The sequence below is a fragment of the Tachyglossus aculeatus genome, chromosome 15 (assembly GCF_015852505.1).
Source record: "Tachyglossus aculeatus isolate mTacAcu1 chromosome 15, mTacAcu1.pri, whole genome shotgun sequence".
Classification (NCBI taxonomy): Eukaryota; Metazoa; Chordata; class Mammalia; order Monotremata; family Tachyglossidae; genus Tachyglossus; species Tachyglossus aculeatus.
In genome coordinates, this window is record NC_052080.1 from 18686953 (window position 1) to 18708235 (window position 21283).

Below are 21283 nucleotides of genomic sequence, written 5' to 3' on the forward strand. Positions count from 1 at the left end.
AACCCATGACCTCTGACTCCAAAGCCCAGGCTCTTTCCACTGAGCCATGCTGCTTCTCTCCTCCTCCTCCTATTACTATAACATTTATTATGGTCCTTGTTATGCATTTGCTCTGCACACAGTAAGTACTCAATAAATACGATTGAATAGTAATAATGGCATTTATTAAGCGCTTACTATGTGCAAAGCACTGTTCTAAGCACTGGGGGGGGGGAATACAAGGTGATCAAGTTGTCCCACGTGGGGCTTACAGTCTTAATCCCCATTTTACAGATGAGGTAACTGAGGCATAGAGAAGTTAAGTGATTTGACCAAAGTCACACAGCTAAGTGGCAGAGCCGGAAATTTAACCCAAGACCTCTGGCTCCAAAGCCCACGCTCTTTCCACTGAGCCACACTGCTTCTTTCTGTACTATATTATTCACAAGCATTGTGATAAGTGCTGGGGTAGATACAAGATAATTAGGTTGGACACAGTCCCTGTACCCACACAGGTCTCGCTGTGTAAGAGGGAGTAGGATTTTCAATAACCACTGTTACTACTGCTACTGTTCTTTCTTTCTCTTCTGTCTTTCCCTTCCTTTTTTCTTTTCCCTTTCCTTTCCTTACTGGGTGCCTCATTTTACAGAAGAGGGCACTGAGGCACAGAGAAGTGAAGTGAATGCCCAAGATCACACAGCATTCAAGTGGCAGAGCTGGGATTAGAACCCAGGTCCTCTGACTCCCAAGGCTGTGTTTTTTCCACACGGCTTCTCTATCACCAATACTACTACTATTTTTGCTATTACTACTAGAATTACTACCTCTACTACTACTTCTACTATTGTCACTACTCTTATTACTGCAGGATGCATTCCCAAGGCAGCATTTGGTGTTTATGTGTGGGGTGTTCTTCCCTGATTAAACCCTCCTTTCCTCTTTTCCCACTCCCTTCTGTACCACCTCGACTTACTCACTTTATTCATCCCCTGCTCCCTGTGCCACAAATACTTATGTCCATATCTGGCATTTATTTATTTATGTTAATGTCCCTCTCCCCCTCAGACTGTAAGCTTACTGGGGGAAGGGAATGTGCCTGTTATATTGTTACATTGTACTCTACCCAGCACTCAGTACAGTGCTCTGCACACAGTAAGCGCTTAGTAAATGCAATTGACTGGCTACTCAACTTCCAGGGCGTGAGGAGGTGGGGAGGCATCCTCACTAAGTACCTTGCATGGCCATTTTCACTGTAGAGACAACACTGTAGAGACAACACCTACACCCTCACGACAAACCAGGGCATGAGGTAGCTTGCCCTCAAAAAAAAAAACATAGCCCACATAGTTGGTCCATCCCTTAACCCTCTTACCTGACAGGGAGCCAGAATTTCCACCTTGCAGCCCTGAATGCCACCGATTGTCCTGTGTGCCCAGGGAGTTCAATAATTAATTTGCAGTAATTAAACCAGAGACTTCTGTCTCCAGCGGCAGATAAGCAAATGGGGAGTTAACAGTGGTGAGGGAAGAGTAGGCTTTGACAAACCGGTTATGAATTGCACACCGGGCTGATTTATTGTTGCTATTATGAAGTGAATTTGCAGCTTTATTGTGGCAATAATACCCAGACTGTCTCTGTGTGACATGTAGAGGGTCTCGGCAGAAAGCTATCTGGAGGGTGGGTCGGATCCGGACAAGCCCTGACTAGGTGCAAAGTCCATTAAGGTATTTCTGGGGTGCTTGGGGTTCCCTAGAAGGATGAGGCAAGCTGTCAAGTCTCAGCCTCAGGAGAGGCAATGTGGTCTAGTGGCTAGAGCCCAGACCCAAGTTCTAATCCTGGCTCTGCCTCTTGTCTGCTGTGTGTCCTTGGGAAAGTCACTGCACTTCTCTGTGCCCCAGTTCCCTCATCTGTAAAGTGGGGATTAAGACTGTGAACTCTGTGTGGGACAGGGACTGTGTCCAACATGATTTGCTTGTATCTAACCCAGCGCCTAGCACATAGTGAGTGTTTACCAAATACCATTAAAAAAAAACAGACGGTCAGACTGTAAACTTGTTATGTGCAGGGAATGTGTTTACTAATGTTGTTAAATTGTACTTTCCCAAGTGTTTCCTACAGTGCGCTACATTTCGTAAGTGCTCAGTAAATGCCTTGTATTGATTGATTGAAGGACAGGCCCTGAGTCCTGGCAGTGCCTTGCAAGGCACAGGGAGCTGGCTGGACTCCCTCAGATACTGGGGAGAACCTGGTTCCGGGGGTGGGGGGGTGAACATTTTGGGGTTCCTGGAAAGTAGGTAGCTGCCACTCAAGCTTCAAGTCAAAGGGACTCAGATCTCGGGCCCAGTTGATGGAGAGCTTGCCTTGGGAAATAATAATTAATAATAATAATAATTGTGGTATTTGATAAGTGCTTACTATGTGTCAAGCACTGTTCTAAGAATTGGGGTAGGTACGAGATAATCGGATAGGACGCACTCCCTGCCCCTCATAGGGCTCAGAGTCTTAATCATCATTTTACAGATGAGGGAACTGAGACCCAGAGAAGCAAAGCAACTTTCCCAGGGTCACGCAGCAGACAAATGGCAGAGCCGAGATTAGAACCCATGTCCTTCTCCCAGGCCCATGCTCTATCCGGTAGACCACACATCCTCTGCCCTGCCTGGACCTGGGGGTTGGGAGAGACTTTGCTGGGTCCATTTTCCACCCTGGCGCTGAGTTTGCCGAAAGCCCCAAGTTTGCCAGGGAATTCCCAGGAATGCCCAGTGACCAGAGAGCCCCAGGACTGGGGTGATGACCTCGTCAGTCACTCCAAAATCCCACCTCTCTCCCTAGTCCCAGAGTGTCAGAGGTGGCTAATCAAGTGCCCTGTACCTGAACTACCTGAATCCTCACCATCCTCACTGGGCTAGGCAGCATGAGTCTATCCAAACTGTCTTCCCAGCCCATAATACTACTAATAATGTGTGTTAGGCAGTTACTGTGCACTAAGCCCTGTGCTAAATGTTGGAGTAGATACAAAATAAACAGTTTGGGCACAGTCCCTGACCCACATGAGGTTCACAGGCAAAGAGGGAGGGAGAACAGGGATTGAATCCCCATTTTATAAATGAGGAAACTGAAGCCCAGAGAAGGCATAAAGCAGACAAGAGGCAGAATTGTGATTAAAACCTGGGTCCTCTACTACTGGGCCAGGGCTCTTCTCACAGGGACACACCCCTCCCTAATATTAATAACAATAATAATAATAACAATTGTGCTATTTGTTAAACGTTTGCTATGTGCCGGGCACTGATGCAAGATTATCAAGTCCTGCTCACAGTCTAAGTAGGAGGGGGCAAAGGTATTGAGTCCCTAATTTGCAGATGAGGGAATTGAGGCTGAGAGAAGTGAAGTGGCTTGTCCAAAGTCACATAGCAGGTAAGTAGTGGAGCTGAGATTAGAACCCAGGTCCTTCTGGCTCCCAGGCCTGCGTTTTTTCCCAGTAGGTCACACTGCTTTGCCTTCCCTCCCCACAAACACCAATACACGCTCGCAAGCACACACGTACACACACAATCTCTCTCTCTGACTCTCTCTCCTTTGCCCCATCCCTTCCCACCCACCTCTCCTCACCCATGCAACTCAGAAGGGTGCTACCAAGGTGAAGTGGACACTATAGTTCTAGATTGGCGGGCTCACTCTCTCCTTCCCAGATCCCTTCCCAAGGACACCTGACTTATTTATTTATTTATGGCTGTAGGTATTTAAGCAGAGGTTTGGGGGGGGGGGTGGGCGGTGGTCTATAAAGTTTACTCCTTTTTCCTGCCTGGGAACTTGGGTAATGAGTAACCATGGTGTGCTAGAGGCAGCTGTCTCGGACCAAGTGAGGGAGACTATTTGAGAGTCGCACATAAGGGAACATTTGTTCTGTCACTTGTCAATAGTTCCTTGTGCCAGGAGTCACAGTGTGGGGAGGGGGAGGCAGGAAGAGGAGAGGGACAATAAATGGATTCCTTGAAAATCCTTCCCTCCTCCCTCTTCCCCCCAGAAGAGGCTTTAGGTGTCTTTAAGAGTCTCAAAGAATCCTTTCACCTGGAAGATTTTAATTCCCCTTTCTTCCGAAGCATGGGACGATATTCTTCCATGATCTCCGTGGACCTAAACGCATGTCAGTTGAGATCCAGATCTGGCCGAGCTCACAAACTTACCCTACGCTCGCGCCGATGTGAACTGTAAAACTTGGGTTAGTGGGTTTTAAAACCTTCTTGTAAAGTAGCTCCCGGGATATTCCAAGAATGTGTATCGGGCTCTAACTGTGAGGATCCATGAACTTAAACTTGGATTGTGTGATCGTGTGGGTGGCGAAAAAGAGGCAGAGCGACACAGAAGACCAATTTTACAAAACCCTGGATCTCCAAAGGTTTATTACACATAAATTCATTCAGTTGTATTTGTTCAGCACTTGCTATGTGCAGAGCACTGTACTAAGTGCTTGGGAGAGTTCATTCCCTGTCCACAGCAAGCTTACAGTCTGGAAGATGAGCTTACTCAAACCATCAGGGAGACTCTTTTGAGCATGGGGCTATAAAACCCGGAGTTGAAACAATCAGTGGCAATTATTGAGTTCTTACTTGTTCAGAGCACTGTACTAAGTGCTTTGGAACGTACGGTACAACACAAATGGTAGACAGGATACCTGCTTACAGTCTACAGGAGGAGACACATTAAAATAGATTACAGATATGGCTGAGTGTAAGATTATCATGATAACTGTGGCATTTATTAAGTGTTTTCTGCATGCCAAGCACTGTACTAAGCACTGGGGCACATACAAGGAAATCAGATCCCACATGGGGCTCACAGTCTTAAGCAGGAGTGCGAACAGGCACCGAATCCCCATTCTGCAGATGAGGGAACTGAGGTACTGAGAAGTGAAGTGACTTACCCCAGGTCACACAGCAGACAAGTGGCGGAGCTGGGGTGGTCAGGATCGTTTCTACCCACTCTTTTGCCCTCTTCCAAGTGCTTAGCACAGTACTCTGCACACAGTGGGCATTCAGTCCATAGTACTGGTTGGAAAGAGTCACAAACATCTTCCCTCTGATTTTAACCTTAGCTGGAGAAGTCTGCCGACCAGTTCTTTCCCCAAACCCAGGCCAATGTCCAATAATGTTGTCTCTGTTGAGTTCCAAACAGAGGATGTTCATTCACCTGATATTTTTGCATCTTATTTGCGTGCCACTCATTTCATACCAAAACACACTGATAGGCTCGGAAGTTCTCTGGCAGTCAAAGCCCAGGAAATCTCAAATGGCTAGTCACGGTTCTTGGCATCTGCCACTCTTCCCCGTTCTGTTTTGCTGTCACCCCACTGGGTTTATATAGTCTCAGAGTCTGAGCAAGGATCGCATCTGTCATATTGTACTTTCCCAAGCACTTTGTACAGTGCTCTGCCCTCAGGAAGCGCTCAATAAATACCCCTGGTCGCTTGATTTCAGCTCTCTCCTGGGGGCAGACACACTCTCTCTCTCTACTCCAGCCCTGCTGATGTTGGCAGCGGTTTTACCAGAGAGCTTTGATGTTGTTTATCCCGTGTTCCCAGAGAGGAGGAAACCGACCTGGGGCAGAGTGTGTGGTGGGGAACATGGAAACACTCTGAAGGTTTGGAGCTGATGTGTGGATGCGCTGGGGAATTTGGATTCCGATCCAAGTTGATGTGCAATTCCTGGTTTCACCCAGCTGGATTTTTCCCTGGGCCAGAAGGTCACTTGAGGGTGGTTTTCCAGAGGTGTTTGATCCCCCTGGGATCAACACGTTGGTTCTCGAGAGCCAAAGCCACAAAGACGTGGGTATTCAAGCTCTGAGCTTCCCCTTTTAAGTAGTTACTGGCGGTTTGTCATTTGAGCTCCGGTTCTTTGCAATGGAAAGAGAAATGACAACCCACCAGATTTAGAACCGTGTAACATCTTTCTTCCCAAGAATTCAAAGCATTTCCCCTTCTATTTTCTCTTTTTCCATACAACAGTCTCACAAACTAGGGAAAGGCAGGGATAATAATAATATTAATACTTGTTAAGCTCTGTACTAAGCCCTGGGGTAGATAGAAGATCATCATGACTCACATGAGGTTCACCTTCTTAATAGGAGAGAGAACAGGTATTGAATCCTCATTTGGCAGGTGAGGGAACTGAGGCCCAGAGAAGTAAAGTGAAGTAAAGTAAAGTAAAGACCCAAGGTCACACAGCGGACAAGTGGTCAGTCTGGGAGGAGAAACCAGGTCCTCTGATTCCCAGGCCCATGCTCTTTCCACTAAGCCACACTGCTTATCTTGTTTGAAGGTGGGGAAACTGAGGCACAGAGGTGAACGTCTGCCCAAGGTTGGACTAGAACCTTCCTGGCTACAGAGTTGGTCAATGACACTGCTTTCCCCATTGCACCTTTCCTCCCCATCTTGTCATCCAGCTGCTCTTTCTATCCTGTTTTTTCACTGTCCCACTTTCAGATCCATACATTGTTACTAGAAACACCATAGAGTTGACCATTTGTATTTTTGTGGCAATAGTTACATCGGCATGTTTCATGACTTTTTCCAGGCTTTTCAAAACAAGTCTTCCTAACATTAATCTTCAGCATATTTCTTGGCTACTATTTCCTTTATTATTGTCCAGTGGATCAATACAAATGGCTTTCAGAGTCTATCCTTTCTGAGACCGAGGTCTGGGAATTTGGGGGCTCTTGCTGTGAGCTTTGCACAATGCTTTGCATTCTGCTCCACTTGGTGACTGGAATTGATTCTCCCAGGGGTAATTGTGGGACTCACTTTTGGGGAAATTGTGGCCAATATTCTGCCTTGGGTTTTATTGATTTTTTAAAAATAATAATGATTGTGGTATCTGCCACGCACTAGCGTAGACTCAAGATAATCAGGTGCCCCAAATGGAGCTCACAGTCCAAGTAGGAGGAAGAACAGGTATTGATTCCCCGTTTTGCAGAAGAGGGAATTGAGGCTCAGAGAAGTGAAGTGACTTGTCCAAGGTCACAAAGCAGGTAAGTGGTGGAGCCAAGATTAGGACCCGGGTCATCTGGCTCCCAGGCCTGCGCTCTTTCCCATAGTCCACAATGCTTCTATTAATGGTATTTATTAAATGTATACAGTGCTTGGCACATAGTAAGCACTTAATAAATACCATTATTATTATTATTTTTATATGCCAGGCACTGTACTAAGCACCGAGGTAGATATAAATTAATCAGGTTGGACACAGTCCATGTCCCATGAAGGGCTGACAGTCTTAAGGGCAGGGAACACACCTGCCAATTCTGTTGTACTCTCCCAAACGCTTAGTACAATGCTGTGCACAAATAAATACCTTTGATTGATGGATTGATTTTACAGATGAAGTAACTGAGGCCTAGAGAAGTAATGTGCCCTCTCCGAAGTTTCAAAGCAGGCCTGTGGGAGGCTGGGAATAAAACCTGGGTCCAGCTCCACCTTGGTCAGCTTTGTGACCTTGGGAAAGTCACTTCTCTGGGCCTCAGTTACCCCATCTGAAAATGGGGATTAAGACTGTAAACCCATGTGGGACAGGGACTGTATCCAACCTGATTAACTCGTATCTACCCCAGAGCTTAGAAAAGTGCTCGGCACATAGTAAGTGCTGAACAAGTACCGTAATTATTATTATTATGTGCTCTTTTCAGTAGGCATCATGGCCTTACAATGAGGGTCCTTCCGTAGCTTTCTTGATAAGCCTTTCTAAGCCTTCCTCACTGCTTCCAATTGGTACATCTTTTCTGCCAGAAAGGGTGTTTTCACCCTGGCAAGATTAGGGTGTTTTTGTTTTGTTAGGTGCTTACTATGTGCCATGCACTGAACTAAGCACTGAAGTGGACAAGAGATAATCTGGTTGGACACAGGCCCCGTCCCACATCAGTCAATCAATCAATGATATTTATTGAGCGCTTGTTATGTGCAGAACACTGTACTAAGCACTTAGGAAAGTACAATGCAACTGAATGAACAGGCAAGCTCCCTGCCCATAAAGGGTTTACAGGAGGCTCACAGTCTTAATCCCCATTTGACTAATGAGGTGACTGAGGCCCAGAGAAGGGAAATGACTTGCCCAGGGTCACTCAGCAGACAAGTGGCAGAGCTGGGATTAGGACCCAGGTCCTTCTGAATCTCAGGCCCGTGATCTGTCTACTAGGCCATGCAGCTTCTCTTTTCTTCGGGCCATTAACTTCTGTTTGGATACAGGAGGATGTGGAGCTGGGAGGAACAGTTGTAAATTTGTGCAGAAACAGTGTGGTCTAGGAGAAAGAGCGTGTATCTGGGAGTCAGTGGACCTGGGTTCTAATCCCTGCTCTGCCACCTACCTACTGAGTGACGTTGGGCAAGTCACTTCTCTGTGCCTCAGTTCCCTCATCTGCAAAATGGGGATTCAAAACCTATTCTTCCTCCTAACTAATCTTGTATCTATCTGGGTGCTTACTGCAGTTCTTGGCACATAGTGAGCATTTAAGAAATACCATTATTATCATATTGCCATTATTATTTTTGCACACAGGATCAGAAATGGGTAGGAATTTTACTAAACACAGCGTCTTTCAAGAAAGCAAGCTATTGGCTTTCGGTGCTTTCCAAGAGTTAGCCATTAACTCAGGAGGCTATTTGGGGTGGTGTTTTGCTCTCTCCTTCATGAATGTCACTGGAATTCCCCTATGCCTTGCTTCTCCTGAGAGAAGAGCTCAATTGGCTGGTATAATCAACTTTGGCTAAGGGGAGAACATGAGAATACCTGGTGAGGCAAGCTGATAGCCCAAGCAACGGGCTGAGGGAGAGTCCCACGGACTCTCATGAGAAAGAAATTAGCATTTGGATTGTAGTAGCAGGGATTCCCTGCTGGCTCTTGGAGAATCAAACGATCAATAGTATTATTCAACAGAGCACTGAGCAGAAGCGCTGGAGAGAGAGTACAGTGCAACAGAGTTGGTAGCTAGGTTCCCTGCCCACAGTTAATGTCATATTGTACTCTTCCATGTGCTTAGTATGGTGCTCTGCACACAGTTAGTGCTCAATAAATACGATTGACTGAGTGAATGAAGAAGTTTACAGTCTAAAGAAGTCTGAGAAAAGGTGGCCACTCTTTTGCAAAAGTGTTCAAGTTGGTGGCTCAGAGGTAATTATCTCGGTAATTGTTAAATGCTTACTACAGGCCATGTGCTGGGGGTAGATATGGTTTAAGTACATTGGACGTGGTGTCTATCCCACATGAGCCTCATGATCTAAGGGAGAGAGAAAACACATTCCGTGCCCACAATAAACTTCCAATCTAAGGGACAAGATGCTGGAGGAGACATTTAATAGAGAAGCAGTGTGGCTTAGTGGAAAGAGCACAGGTTTGGAAGTCAGAGGGCGTGGGTTCTAATCCTGGATCCGCCACTTGTCTGCTGTGTGACCTTGGACAAGCCACTTAACTTCTCTGTGCCTCAGTTACCTCATCTATAAAATGCGGATTAAGACTGTGAGCCCCACGTGGGACAACATGATCACCTTGTATCCCCCCCCCCCGCCCCAAGCACTTAGAGCAGTACTTCGCACATAGTAAGCACTTAACAAATGCCATCATCATCATTAGTAGTAGTAGTAGTAGTAGTAGTAGTATTATGCTTGCCAAATGGGCCCTGCACAAGCTCAAACTTTTGTTTTTGATTTCCAAGTATTATCTTTTTCTTATATTTATTATGCACTTACTAGGTGGCAGGCACTGTCCTAAGTGTTGAGGTAGATACGAGATAATCGGGTTGGATACAGTCCCTGTCCCCCATGGGGCTCACAGTCTTAACCCCCATTTTGCCGATGAGGTAACTGAGGCCCAGAGAGGGAATTGATTTGCCCAAAGTCATACAGCAGACAAGTGGAGGAGGTGAGATGAGAACTCAGGTCCTTCTGACTCCCAAGCCAGTAGTCTATCCACTAGAACACACTGTTCAATGTCGTATTCAGTTTGGTGTTTGAGGAAGATGTGCGTGGGATGGACTGAAGAGAGAAGAGGCTTGAGGCCAAGGAAACTATTAAAGGAGGCTGTGACTCTAACCACTAGTCCACGTTGCTTGTAATTATGGGATTTTCCTGGGTCCGGGAAAGGGAAATAGCTTTCAAAATGAACTTAGTGATCCCTGTCACCTCTCCCAGACTCCTCTCCTTCCACCCTCTAAATCTGAGGAACCAGGAAAAGAACCAGCTCCCTGCCTCTGACATCGTAACTTGGGTGTCTCATCTCTTCTTAAAGATTTCCTTGGGATGGCCTAGTGGAAAGAGCATGGGCCTGAGAGTCAGAGGTTCTGGGTTCTAATCCCAGCTCTTCCACACACCTGCCATAGGACCTTGAGCAAGTCACTTCACTACTCCATTCCTCACTTTCCTTATCTCTAAAACAAGGATAAAACACCAGTCATCCTTTCCCCTTAGACTGTGAGGGATAGAGACTGTGCCTGATCTCCATTCCTCATTTTCCTTATCTCTAAAACAAGGAAAAAACACCAGTCATCCTTTCCCCTTAGACTGTGAGGGATAGAGACTGTGCCTGATCTCCATTCCTCATTTTCCTTATCTCTAAAACAAGGAAAAAACACCAGTCATCCTTTCCCCTTAGACTATGAGGGATGGAGACTGTGCCTGATCTGATTGGCTTGTATTTACCACAGTGCTTAAGACATAATAAGAACTCTGCCAATATTAAAATCACTATTAGGGGCCACAACTCACAACCTCCCTTGTTGTCCTAAGTTGTCCATCTTACAGTCAAGAAGTTATTACTCTATGTATTTATTACTCTATTTTATTTGTACATATTTATTCTATTTATTTAATTTGGTTAATATGTTTTGTTTTGTTCTCTGTCTCCCCCTTCTAGACTGTGAGCCCACTGTTGGGTAGGGACCGTCTCTGTTGCCAACTTGTACTTCCCAAGTGCTTAGTACAGTGCTCTGCAATCAGTAAGTGCTCAATAAATACGATTGAATGAATGAATGAATGAAGTTCTTCCTTAGGTCTAACCCACACCTCTCCTGCTGCAGAACATCAAGTTCTGCCACATGTCTTCTGTGTGACCTTGGGCAAGTCACTTAGTTTCTCTGTGCTTCATTTTCCTCCTCTACAAAATGGATATCAAATATCTGTTCTCCCTCCTGCCTTGACTGTGACCCCCATTTGGGACAGGGACTTTGTGTTGATTGTCTTGTATCTTCCCCAGAGCTTGGCACATAGAAGACACTTAACAAATAACACAGTTCTTATTCTTTCTTCTTCTGTCTCCTCCTCCTCCTTCCTCTTTTCCTTCTTCTCCCTTCTTTCTTCTTCTTCCTTCTTCTTATTTCTTCTTCTCATGATCCCTGCCCTCCAGGATGCTACAGTCTCCAGGGAAGGGGAAATAAGTGGGGATTGGTCCCTGTTATCTCCTTATCCTAGACAAAAACTTCCATACCATAAAAGTGATCACATCTCTCTTGATATTCACCTATTCCTGTCTCTGAGGGAGAGACAGATATAGGCAGATATCAACAGAGACTGGCATGTATCTCTGCCACAAACATGAAGAGCTTGTCTTGTTTTATGCTGTCGAGTCGTTTCTGACCCAGAGTGACACATCTCTCCCAGAACGCCCCACTTTCCATCTGCAATCGTTCTGGTAGTGGATCCAGAGAGCTTTCTCTGTAAGAATCCCGAAGTGGTTTACCTTGCTGCCTTCCGCACAGTAAACTCGAGTCTCCGCCCTCGACTCTCTCCCATGCTGCTGCTGCCCAGCACGGGTGAGTTTTGACTTGTAGCTGATTGCCTGCCACTCACTAGCCACTGCCCAAGCTAGGAATGGAATGGTCAGGCCTCTGCTTGACTCTCCCTCCCGTAGCCAAGACTGGTGGAGTACTGGAAACTCTCCAGGTGAGACCCTGAGAGGGATGGAGAGCTTAGCCACCCAAATTTTGTCATTCCAGTGCTGAAACATTTGCTCCCACCTCTTAACACATGCCAGGATGCCTTTGCCTCTTCCACTGTGCAGTCTGACCCTTTGATATTTATTAATGTCGGCTCAGCTACCTCTGAACATTTTTACCACCTCAATCAATCAGTGGTATTTTTTGAGCACTTATTGGGTGCAGAGCACCGTACGAAGCACTTGGGAGAGTACAACAGAGTTGGTAGACACATTCCCTGACTACAGGGAGCTTACAGTCTAGAGGGGGAGACAGATATTAATGTAAATAAATGCATTGCAGGTCTATACTTAAGTGCTTTAGGGCTCAGGGTGAGGTGAATATCAAGTGCTTAAAGAGTTTGGATCCGAGTGCGTAGATGACACAGAAAGGAGAGGGAGTTCATTCATTTAGTTGTATTTATTGAGGGCTCACTGTGTGCAGAACACTGTACTAAGCACTTGGGAAAGTACAGTACAACAATAAACAGTGATGACTCCTACCCACAATGACCTCACAGTCTAGGGGAGGGGAATTGGGTAAAAAGAGGGCTTAGTCGGGGAAGGATTGATCTCATATTCATATTCTCTCATCAGATACCTAAGACTTGAGTTGGCTCTCAAATCAAATGGATGAAATGAAAAGCAACTTGGCCTAGTGAGAAGCAGCATAGCCTAATGGATAGAGCACAAGTCTGGGAGTTAGAGGACCTGGGTTCTAATCCCAGCTCTACCAGTTGTTTGCTGTGTGACCTAGGTCATCACTTTACTTCTCTGAGCCTCAGCTATCTCATCTGTCCATTGGGGATTAAGACTGGGAGCTCTATGTTGAACAGGGACTGTGCCCAACCCAATTTTTCTGTATCTCTTCCAGCACTTAGTTACAGTGCCTGGCACGTAGGAAGTGCTTAACCAGAATGGGTTTTCCCCAGTTTTATATGACTCCATTTGAGCAAATGTCTTTAAAAGAACAGGTGTGTCCAGCTTAAAGGATTCATCGATCAATCAATTGAATTTATTGAGCAGCTACTGTGGGCAGAACACAATATTAAGCACTTGGGAAAATGCAATACAGACATGGAATGTGTCTACCAACTATTGTACTCTCCCAAGTGCTTAGTGACTACACAATAAGTGTTTAATAAAAAAAATTGATCGATAGAAGAAAAGATCCCGGTCCTCAAGTAGATCAGGAGATGCAGACGTAAAATTATAAAGAAGAAGGAAAGATGGGTTACAGTGAAGGCAAATGCCAGAAGATCTATTTTTCTTGATGTTCCTTACCTCACTTAGTTGTGAGGTTGGTACTCAAGTGTATATGTGTAGACAGAATTCTACTGAGTTGACAAAGTCACAATGAAATCCCGAACCTTAGCATTTTAAATGTCAAACGAGAGCTTGCTAAGCTGCGGTTGAAAGAAGTCAGGCAGCAAGCCAAATGAAAACCAGAACCTGAAGAAATTCATCAGCCAACTTAGAAGAAATGCAGTCGCTTGCCTTCCTACCTCTTGGTGAAGTTTTCATGTAAATTTGTTTTTGGGGGAGGAGACGAGAGGAAGTGTTGCAGGGCAGGGAGGGCTTTGTTGTTGATTTCAGGGGAGTTATAGAGGGTGATGGAAAAAAGAGCATAAGTGGAGTAGGTAAGGTAAATGTAAAATGAATAGGTTGGTGGAAATACCGGCAGGTCTGAAAATCCAACTCCATCATCATTATTAATGGTATTTATTGAGTGCTTACAGTGGGCAGGACACTGTGCTAAGTGCTTGGGAGAGGACAACACAACAGAATTGGCAGACACGTTCCCTTCCCACAGTGAGCTTACATTCTATAAAGGGGGAGACAAAGATGATGCCCAGTTGGTGCTTTATAGTTGTGTGTGTGTGTTTGTGTGTGTGAGCACATGCACGCATGCACAACAAGCAATCTTACTTACTGAGCACTTATGGTGGGTTAAGCACTGTCCTAAGGGCTTAGGAGGGTAGAATACAACAAAGTTGGTAGACGTGATCCCTGCCCACAACGAGCTGTGTCTTATAAAGAACAGGAACTATTTTAAAATGGAGTCACTGCATTGTCCAGTTGGGTGGGGATTCATTCATTCATCCATTCATTCAGTCAATCACATTTATTAATATATGTGACCACCGTTAGCTCACTCATTTGTTGATATTTTCAGCCTTCCATATCCCTCCTTCTCTCTGCATTGTCTGTTTTGGTTTGCAAATGCCTTTGGGGCAGGGCATTGGCTAATTTAACAATTATAATAATAATAATAATACTGATAACTGTGATATTTGTTCAGCATTTACTATGTGCCAGACACTGTACGGGGTGCTGGGGTAAATACAAGATTATCAGGTCGGGCACAGTCCCTGTCTGACATGGAACTCCCAGTCCTCATCCCCATTTTGACATCCATTTTATGGATGAGTTCACTGAGGCCCAGAGAAGTTGAAGCAACTTGCCCAAGGTCCCACAGCAGAGCCGGGATGAGAACCCAGGTCCGAGCTCTTTCTGCTAGGCCACGCTGCTTTCCATGACGACAGGCACAGATGACGGACTTGGATGACGGTGATGAAGTCTTGGGGAGATATGGATTTCATTTGAAGCGGACCTGGTGGTTCATTTGGTGGCCTTGCTTGGCTGACTTTCATTCATTCATTCATTTAATTGTATTTATTGAGTGCTTACCGTATGCAGAGTACTGTACTAAGCACTTGGGAGAGTACAATCAATAATAAACAGACACATTCCTCTGCCACAAAGAGCTTAGAGTCTAGAGCGGAGGAGGCGGATATTAATAGAAATAAATAAATTACAGATATGTATATAAGTGCTGTTGGGCTGGGAGGGGGGATGAATAAGGGGAGCAAGTGAGGGCAATGCAGAAGGGAGGGGAAGAAGAGGAGAGGGAGCTTAGTCAGGGAAGGCTTCTTGGAGAAGATGGGCCTTCAGTAAGGCTTTGACTTGGGGGAAGAGTCATTGTCTGTCAGACTTCAGGAGGGTGGGCGTTCCAGGCCAGAGAGAGGATGTGAATGGGGGTCGGTGGTGAGATAGATGAGATGGAAGTACATTGAGAAGGTTAGCATGAGAGGAGTGAAGTGGGTGGGCTGGGTTGTAGTAGGAGAGTAAGGAGATAAGGTAGGAGATGATGATGATGATGATGATAGCATTTATTAAGTGCTTACTATGTGCAAAGCACTGTTCTAAGCACTAGGGAGGTTACAAGGAGATCAAGTTGCCCCACGTGGGGCTCACAGTCTTAATCCTCATTTTCCAGATGAGGGAACTGAGGCACAGAGAAGTTAAGTGACTTGCCCAAAGTCACACAGCTGACAATTGGCGGAGCCGGCATTTGAACCCATGACCTCTGACTCCAGAGCCCGTGCTCTTTCCACTGAGCCACACTAGGAGGGGGCAAGGTGATGGACTGCTTCAAAACCACTGGTGAGGACTTTTTGTTTGATGCAGAGGTAGTTGTAGAGGGACATTATTTTGGCTTCCAAACCATCTTGAAGGCTTTCAAGAGTCACAGTTCCCTCTGTTGCCCCATATCTTTCTGCAAAGAGCCTGATGGGGCTCAGCCTTTGGATGGAGAAATAGAACTCAAGATGTTTAAATATTTCCCTAAGCATTTATTAGGTCTGTGAGCCTCATAATACTAACTGTGATATTTGTTAAGCGTTTACTACGTGCTGAGCACTGAGCGGTAGATACCAGATAATCAGGTTGGACACATTTCCTGTCCCATATGGGGCACACAGTCTAAGTCAGAGGGAGAACGGGTATTGAATCCCCATTTGACGTATGAGGAAACCGAGGTCCAGAGAAATGATTTTCCCAAGGTCTCACAGCAGAGAAATGGCAGAGCCAGGATTCAAACTCAGGTCCTCGGAGGCCCAGGCCTGGTCTCTTTCCGCTAGGTCACACTGCTTCTCAGAGGAAACCCAATGTAGGTAATGTATGGGAATCTTAGCTACTATTTGCAACTCAGCTGAGCGATATTTCATAAACTCTCCAGGCTGGCATAATTCTCTCCTCTCTGAAATCATCTAGTCCATCCCCTTGGTCCCAAGCAAGAGTCAATCAATTCTGGTTTGGGCAGATTTATAGTGTAAGCCTCTTATGGAGATCTCACAACTTCCCAATCAATCAGTCAATCGATCAGTAGCATTAATTGAGTGCCTACTTTGTGCACAGCACTATACTAAGTGCTTTTTAAAAATGGTATTTGTTAAGCGCTTACTATGTGCCAGGCACTGTACTAAGCGCTGAGGTAGTTACAAGTGCTTAGTAAGTGCTCTGCAAACAGTAAGTGCTCAATAAATGCGATTGAATGAATGAATACAAGATAATTAGGTCAGTCCTAATCCCTGTCTTTCAGTGGAAGAGGAAGAACAGGTATTTAATCCCCCATTTTGCAGATGAGGAATCAGAAGCCCAGAGGAGTTAGGTGACTTGCCCAAGGTCACACAGAAGGCATGTAGCAGAGCCCAAATTAGAATCCAGATCCTTTGACTCCCAGATCTGGGGTATTTCCATTAGGGCACACTACTTTCCTCTGGGCTGGGGAGATGGGAGGCCTGGTTTCTCATCCTGGCTCTGCCATTTGCTGTGCGATGTTGGGCAAGTCCTGTAATTTGTCTGTGCCTCAGTTTCCTCTTCTGTAAAATAGGGGTTAAATATCTGGTCTCCTTCTCCTTTAGGCTGCAAGCCCCAAGGGAGACAAGGACTGTGTTCGATATGATTATATTGTATCTACCCCCAGAGTTTAGTATCGTGCTTGGCACATAGTTATCTTGAAGCATATCTCTAGCTGCTAAGGCACGATTTTTCTCTAGACTGTAAATCTGTTTTGGACAGGGAATGCATCTGCTAATTCTGTTCTATTGTACTCCCCAGGCACTTAATATAATACTCTGCACATAGTGACTGCCTAAATAAATATGATTAATCGATGATAAGCACATAAATGCCAAATATTTTTGCATGAACTGGAGGCATTGCTGTTGTGATCATTGTGATTAGCGGAAGGGAGTTTTTAATCCCTCTTGCCCTCAGAGCAGAGGTGTGACTGGATGAGTCTCACCTGGAGAGTGGGGGGAGGGGGGGTGGAGTCCAGACTAAGTGCTAGGGGAGGTGGAGGGACAGAGCAGAAATCTGAGGCTTTTCCAGAGTGGGAAAGCATTTTCTCCTTCTACAACTCAGCTGGCACACTTTGCTCCTCTATTGCCAACCTTCTCACTGTGCCTCCATGTCGCCTATCTCACTGGGGATCCCTTGCCCACATCCTACCTCTGGCCTGGAACCCCCTCCTTCCTCTAATCCGACAATGACTCTCCCCACCTTCAAAGCCTTATTGAAGGCACATCTCGTCCAGGAGGCCTTCCCTGACTAAGCCTCCCCTTTCCTCTTCCCCCACTCCCTTCTGGGCTGCCCTGACTTGCTCCCTTTATTGATCCCGCCTCCCAGCCCCACAACACTTGTCCATTTCTGTCATTTATGTCATTTAATGTCCACCTCCCCCTCTAGACTGTAAACTCGTTGTGGGCAGGGAATGTGTCTGTTTATTAATAATGATGATGGTATTTGTTAAGCATTTACTATGTGCCAAGCTCTGTTCTAAGCGCTGGGATATATACAAGGTTATCAGGTTGTCCCACATGGGGCTCACAGTCTAAATTCCCATTTTCCAGATGAGGTAACAGGCCCAGTGAAGTGACTTGCCCAAAGTCACACAGCTGACAAGTGGCTGAGCTGGGATTAGAACCCACGTCCTCTGACTCCCAAGCCCGGACTCTTTCCGCTAAGACACGCTGCTGTTTATTGTTGTACTGGCCTCTCCCAGGCTCTTAGTGCAGTGCTCTGTACTCACTAAGCGCTCAATAAATACGATGGAATGGATGAATTGTCCGACAACTTTCTCACCGCCGATTCTGACTCCAGGTCCTAGGAGCTGAAGGGGTTGGGCCGGACTGAGATTTGGGGGGGGCAGAGGGTGGGTGCGGGGATTATTATTATTTTTATTATTATTTCCTTCTTATTTCCTTTTCTGCGGGGAGGGAAGGACTGGGGTTTGGTCAGGAGCCGGGGCGGGCCCTCACAGGACAGAGAGAGAAGGAGGGGGATAGCACGGACGGGAGCACGGCGTTGGGCTCTCTGGAAGGCAAATAAAACGCAAATGAGCTGCCAATCAGCCTCTATCATTGATCCCAGCCGGCTCGCCAGCTTGTCAAGGCGCGGAGCAGGGAAACGCCAACCCCCACACAGCTGGGCGGATTTCCTTGTCGTTCCTCTCCCTTTCCCTCCTTTCTTTTCCCCTCCTCCCCCTTTTTCCTTTTCCCCCTCCTCCCCCTTTTTCCTCCCCCCCTCCCCTTGTTCTTTTTTTCTTTTTCCACCTCTTTATCCTCCTCACTTTTCTCCCCCTCCCCTTTTTCCTTCTCCCCATTTTTCCTTCTCTGCCCCTTTTCCTCCTCCTTCTTTACCCTCCTCCCTTTTCTCCCCCTCCCTTTCCCTCCTCCACTTTTTCCTTCTTCCCCTCTGCCCCTTTTTTCTCCTCCCCTTTTCCCTCCTCCCACTTCCTCTCCTCCCCTTTTTTCCTTCTCCTCCCTTACTCCCCTTTTCCTTCTCCTCCCTTCCCTCCTCCCCTTTTCCCTTCTCTCCCTTACCACCTCCCACTTTCCCCTCCCTTTCTGCTTCCTCCCCTTTCCCCCTCTCCCCTTTTCCCTCCTCCCCCTTTCCCCTCTCCCCCTTTCTCTCCTCCCACTTCCCCCCTTTTCCCCCTCCCCTTTTTCCTCCACCGCTTTTTTCTTCTCTCCTTCTTTCCTTCCTCGCCCTTTTCCCTCCTTCCCTTTTCCCTCCTCCCCCTTTTCCCTCCTCCCCCTCTTTTCTCCTCCTCCTGGTCCCAGTCCTGTTCCTGTCCCTGCCCCCTGTCCCTGTCCGCGGTCCGGGCGGTATAAAAGGGCAGGGAATGGGGCAGCGCGGCTGCAGACGAAGCTCGTGGGGCGGGTGGGCGGGCGGGCGGGCTTGGGGCCGTTGTGGGAGAAAGGTGATGGGCGATGGTGTGTCCGCAGACCCCCCAGGACGGGCGGCCGGTCCTGCCAACGCTCCCGCCCGGCTTGGAGGGGGGGGGGGGTCGTAGGCCGCCGGGGACCCCCGGAGGGGCTGGGGGGCTGGGCCCGGATCCCCCCTCCTGCCCCCAATGGATTACTTGGCGCTGCCCGAAAGGACTCAGGGGTCCCGAGCCGCCCGGACTCTGTGGATTTACTCTGCGCCCCTTCCCACCCGAGCTGGAGGTGAGTTTGGGGCTGGGGGCGGGAGGTGGGGGACGAGATGGCCGGCTGAGCCGGGGGAGGGGGTCTCCGGCCAAGGCTGGACAAGGGACGGGGGAGCCGCCTGGTCCAGGGGAAGGGAGTCACCGTCTAGGGTTGGGGAGGGGGTCTCCGGCTGGCTTTGGGGAGGGGGTAGCCGCCTAGGGTTGGGGAGGGGTCACCAGCCGGCCCTGGGGAGGGGGGTCTTCGGCCGGCCTTGGGGAGGGGGTAGCCGCCTAGGGTTGGAGAGGGGGTCGCCGGCTGGCCCTGGGGAAGGAATCAACAGCTAAGGCTGGGGAGGGGGTTGCAGACTGGTGTTGGGGCAGGGGCCTTTGGCTGGCCCTGGGGAGGGGTCGCCGCATAAGGCTGGGGAGGGGGAGGCCGGCTGGTCCTGTTATTTAGCAGGTGAGTTTGCGGCAGCCCAGCCTGGTGGGCAAGGTTCCTCCCCAACCCAACCGAATCATCCCCCTGCCCCCGGCTGGTTTGGGGGCGTTGAGGAGGGTCCGCCCCCGGGAGCGGTACAGGGAGGGTGGCGGGAGAGGGGGAGAGCCCTACACATCGCACCTCACAGGGATGCACCCACGCAGCCCTCGCACTTGGGCCTTCAATTCCCTCCCTCTCGGGTCCGTTACTTACCGGGAGGTGCCAAGATACTGAGCCAACAGGGCCTTTATGGACCCCCTTCCCCGAAGTCGGGTGGTTCAGTGCACCGACCCTCCAAGTCCGCTTCCTCCTACGGGTGTCCTCCAGGCCTGCGGACTCAGCTGGAGGAAGAGGGGAAGCTGCTTGGATAGCGATCCTTTCTTCTTCTTCTCCCCCCTAACCCCGGGGCTGAATGAGGATGAAGTTTCATTGAGGGCAGGGAGTCGGTCTGATGTGTGGGAGTCTCCCAAGCGCTTAGTACAGTGTTCTGCAAGCAGTAAGCGCTCAATAAATACGATTGATGGACTGACTGGATGCAGGTGACCCCCCACAATGTTTGACAGGACTTTTCCCCCTCTGCCCCTCATCCCCCCCAGTTTCCAGTCCAGTTCCCCACTCTGTTGGGCTTTTCTGAACCCCTTGGGGACACTTTGGGCTCATTCAGTCATATTTATTGAGCGCTTACTGTGTGCAAAGCATTGTACTAAGCGCTTTGGGTTTTGTCTTGTGTAAGGGCTCTCCCACAGTTTGGGATTTCTGAGCCTGAAAGGACTATTGCTTTTTCTTTCTTTTTTCTCTCCACTCCATCTCTGTCCTCTACAGCCCTCTGGAGTCCTCCATGCTGGGGAACAACACACTGTGCTATAGGTACTCCATCTCCAGCAGGAGCCTCTGCTCCTGAGGATGAGAAGCAATGTGGCTGAGGGGGATAGAGTCCCGGCCTGGGCATCTAATGGGTTCTAATCCCAGCTCTGCTGCTCATCTGCTGTTTGACCTCGGGAGAGTCACTTCACTGCTGTGTGCCTCAGTTCCCTCATCTGTAAAATGGGGATTAAGACTGTGAAGCCCATGGGGGTCAGGGCCTGTGTCCAGCAAGTCCAATTTGCTTGTGTCCACTCCAGTGCTTAGTACGGTGTCCAGCACAGAGCAAGTACTTAACAAATAATACCATTATTATTATTATTCTTATGACCACATTTTAGGAGCAAAGACAGGCAGTCCTGAAGGCTTTGTGCTATCTTGTATGAGGTCTTTGTGTCTGGGCTTTTTCTTCCTCTTCTGCAGAAGGGCTCCCTGCTTGTCACTGGATGGAATGAGGGAGAGCCCTTTCCCCCCACCCCACAGCTTTCCCCAAGATCCAAAGATTCCCCTACGAATGCTAACCAGTCCTAAGCTGCATGTGTCTTGCTGTCATTCCCAAACAGCTCCTCAGTTCCTATTACTTCTACCCACCCCCAGCCAGACCAGGGCACCTGATACCCACCTTCATTTGCTCTTGGGACTGTGGTATATTTGGAATTTTTTTACTAGAAGACCTACATTTCCAGCTCTCTCCCATTTCTCCAAGCCTATACTTCCATGCCAGGTCCTTTGGGCTGTTCACGGACCCTGGGGATTTTC

At 47.8% G+C, this 21283-nt stretch overlaps 1 non-coding gene across 1 annotated transcript; it reads right to left on the reverse strand.

Annotated features, from left to right (window-relative positions):
- Nucleotides 1-11779: 11779 nt before the first annotated feature.
- On the reverse strand, nt 11780-11917 carry LOC119937905. The gene has a single exon (XR_005454276.1). It is a non-coding gene; the product is annotated as a small nucleolar RNA SNORA7 (small nucleolar RNA).
- Nucleotides 11918-21283: the final 9366 nt, after the last annotated feature.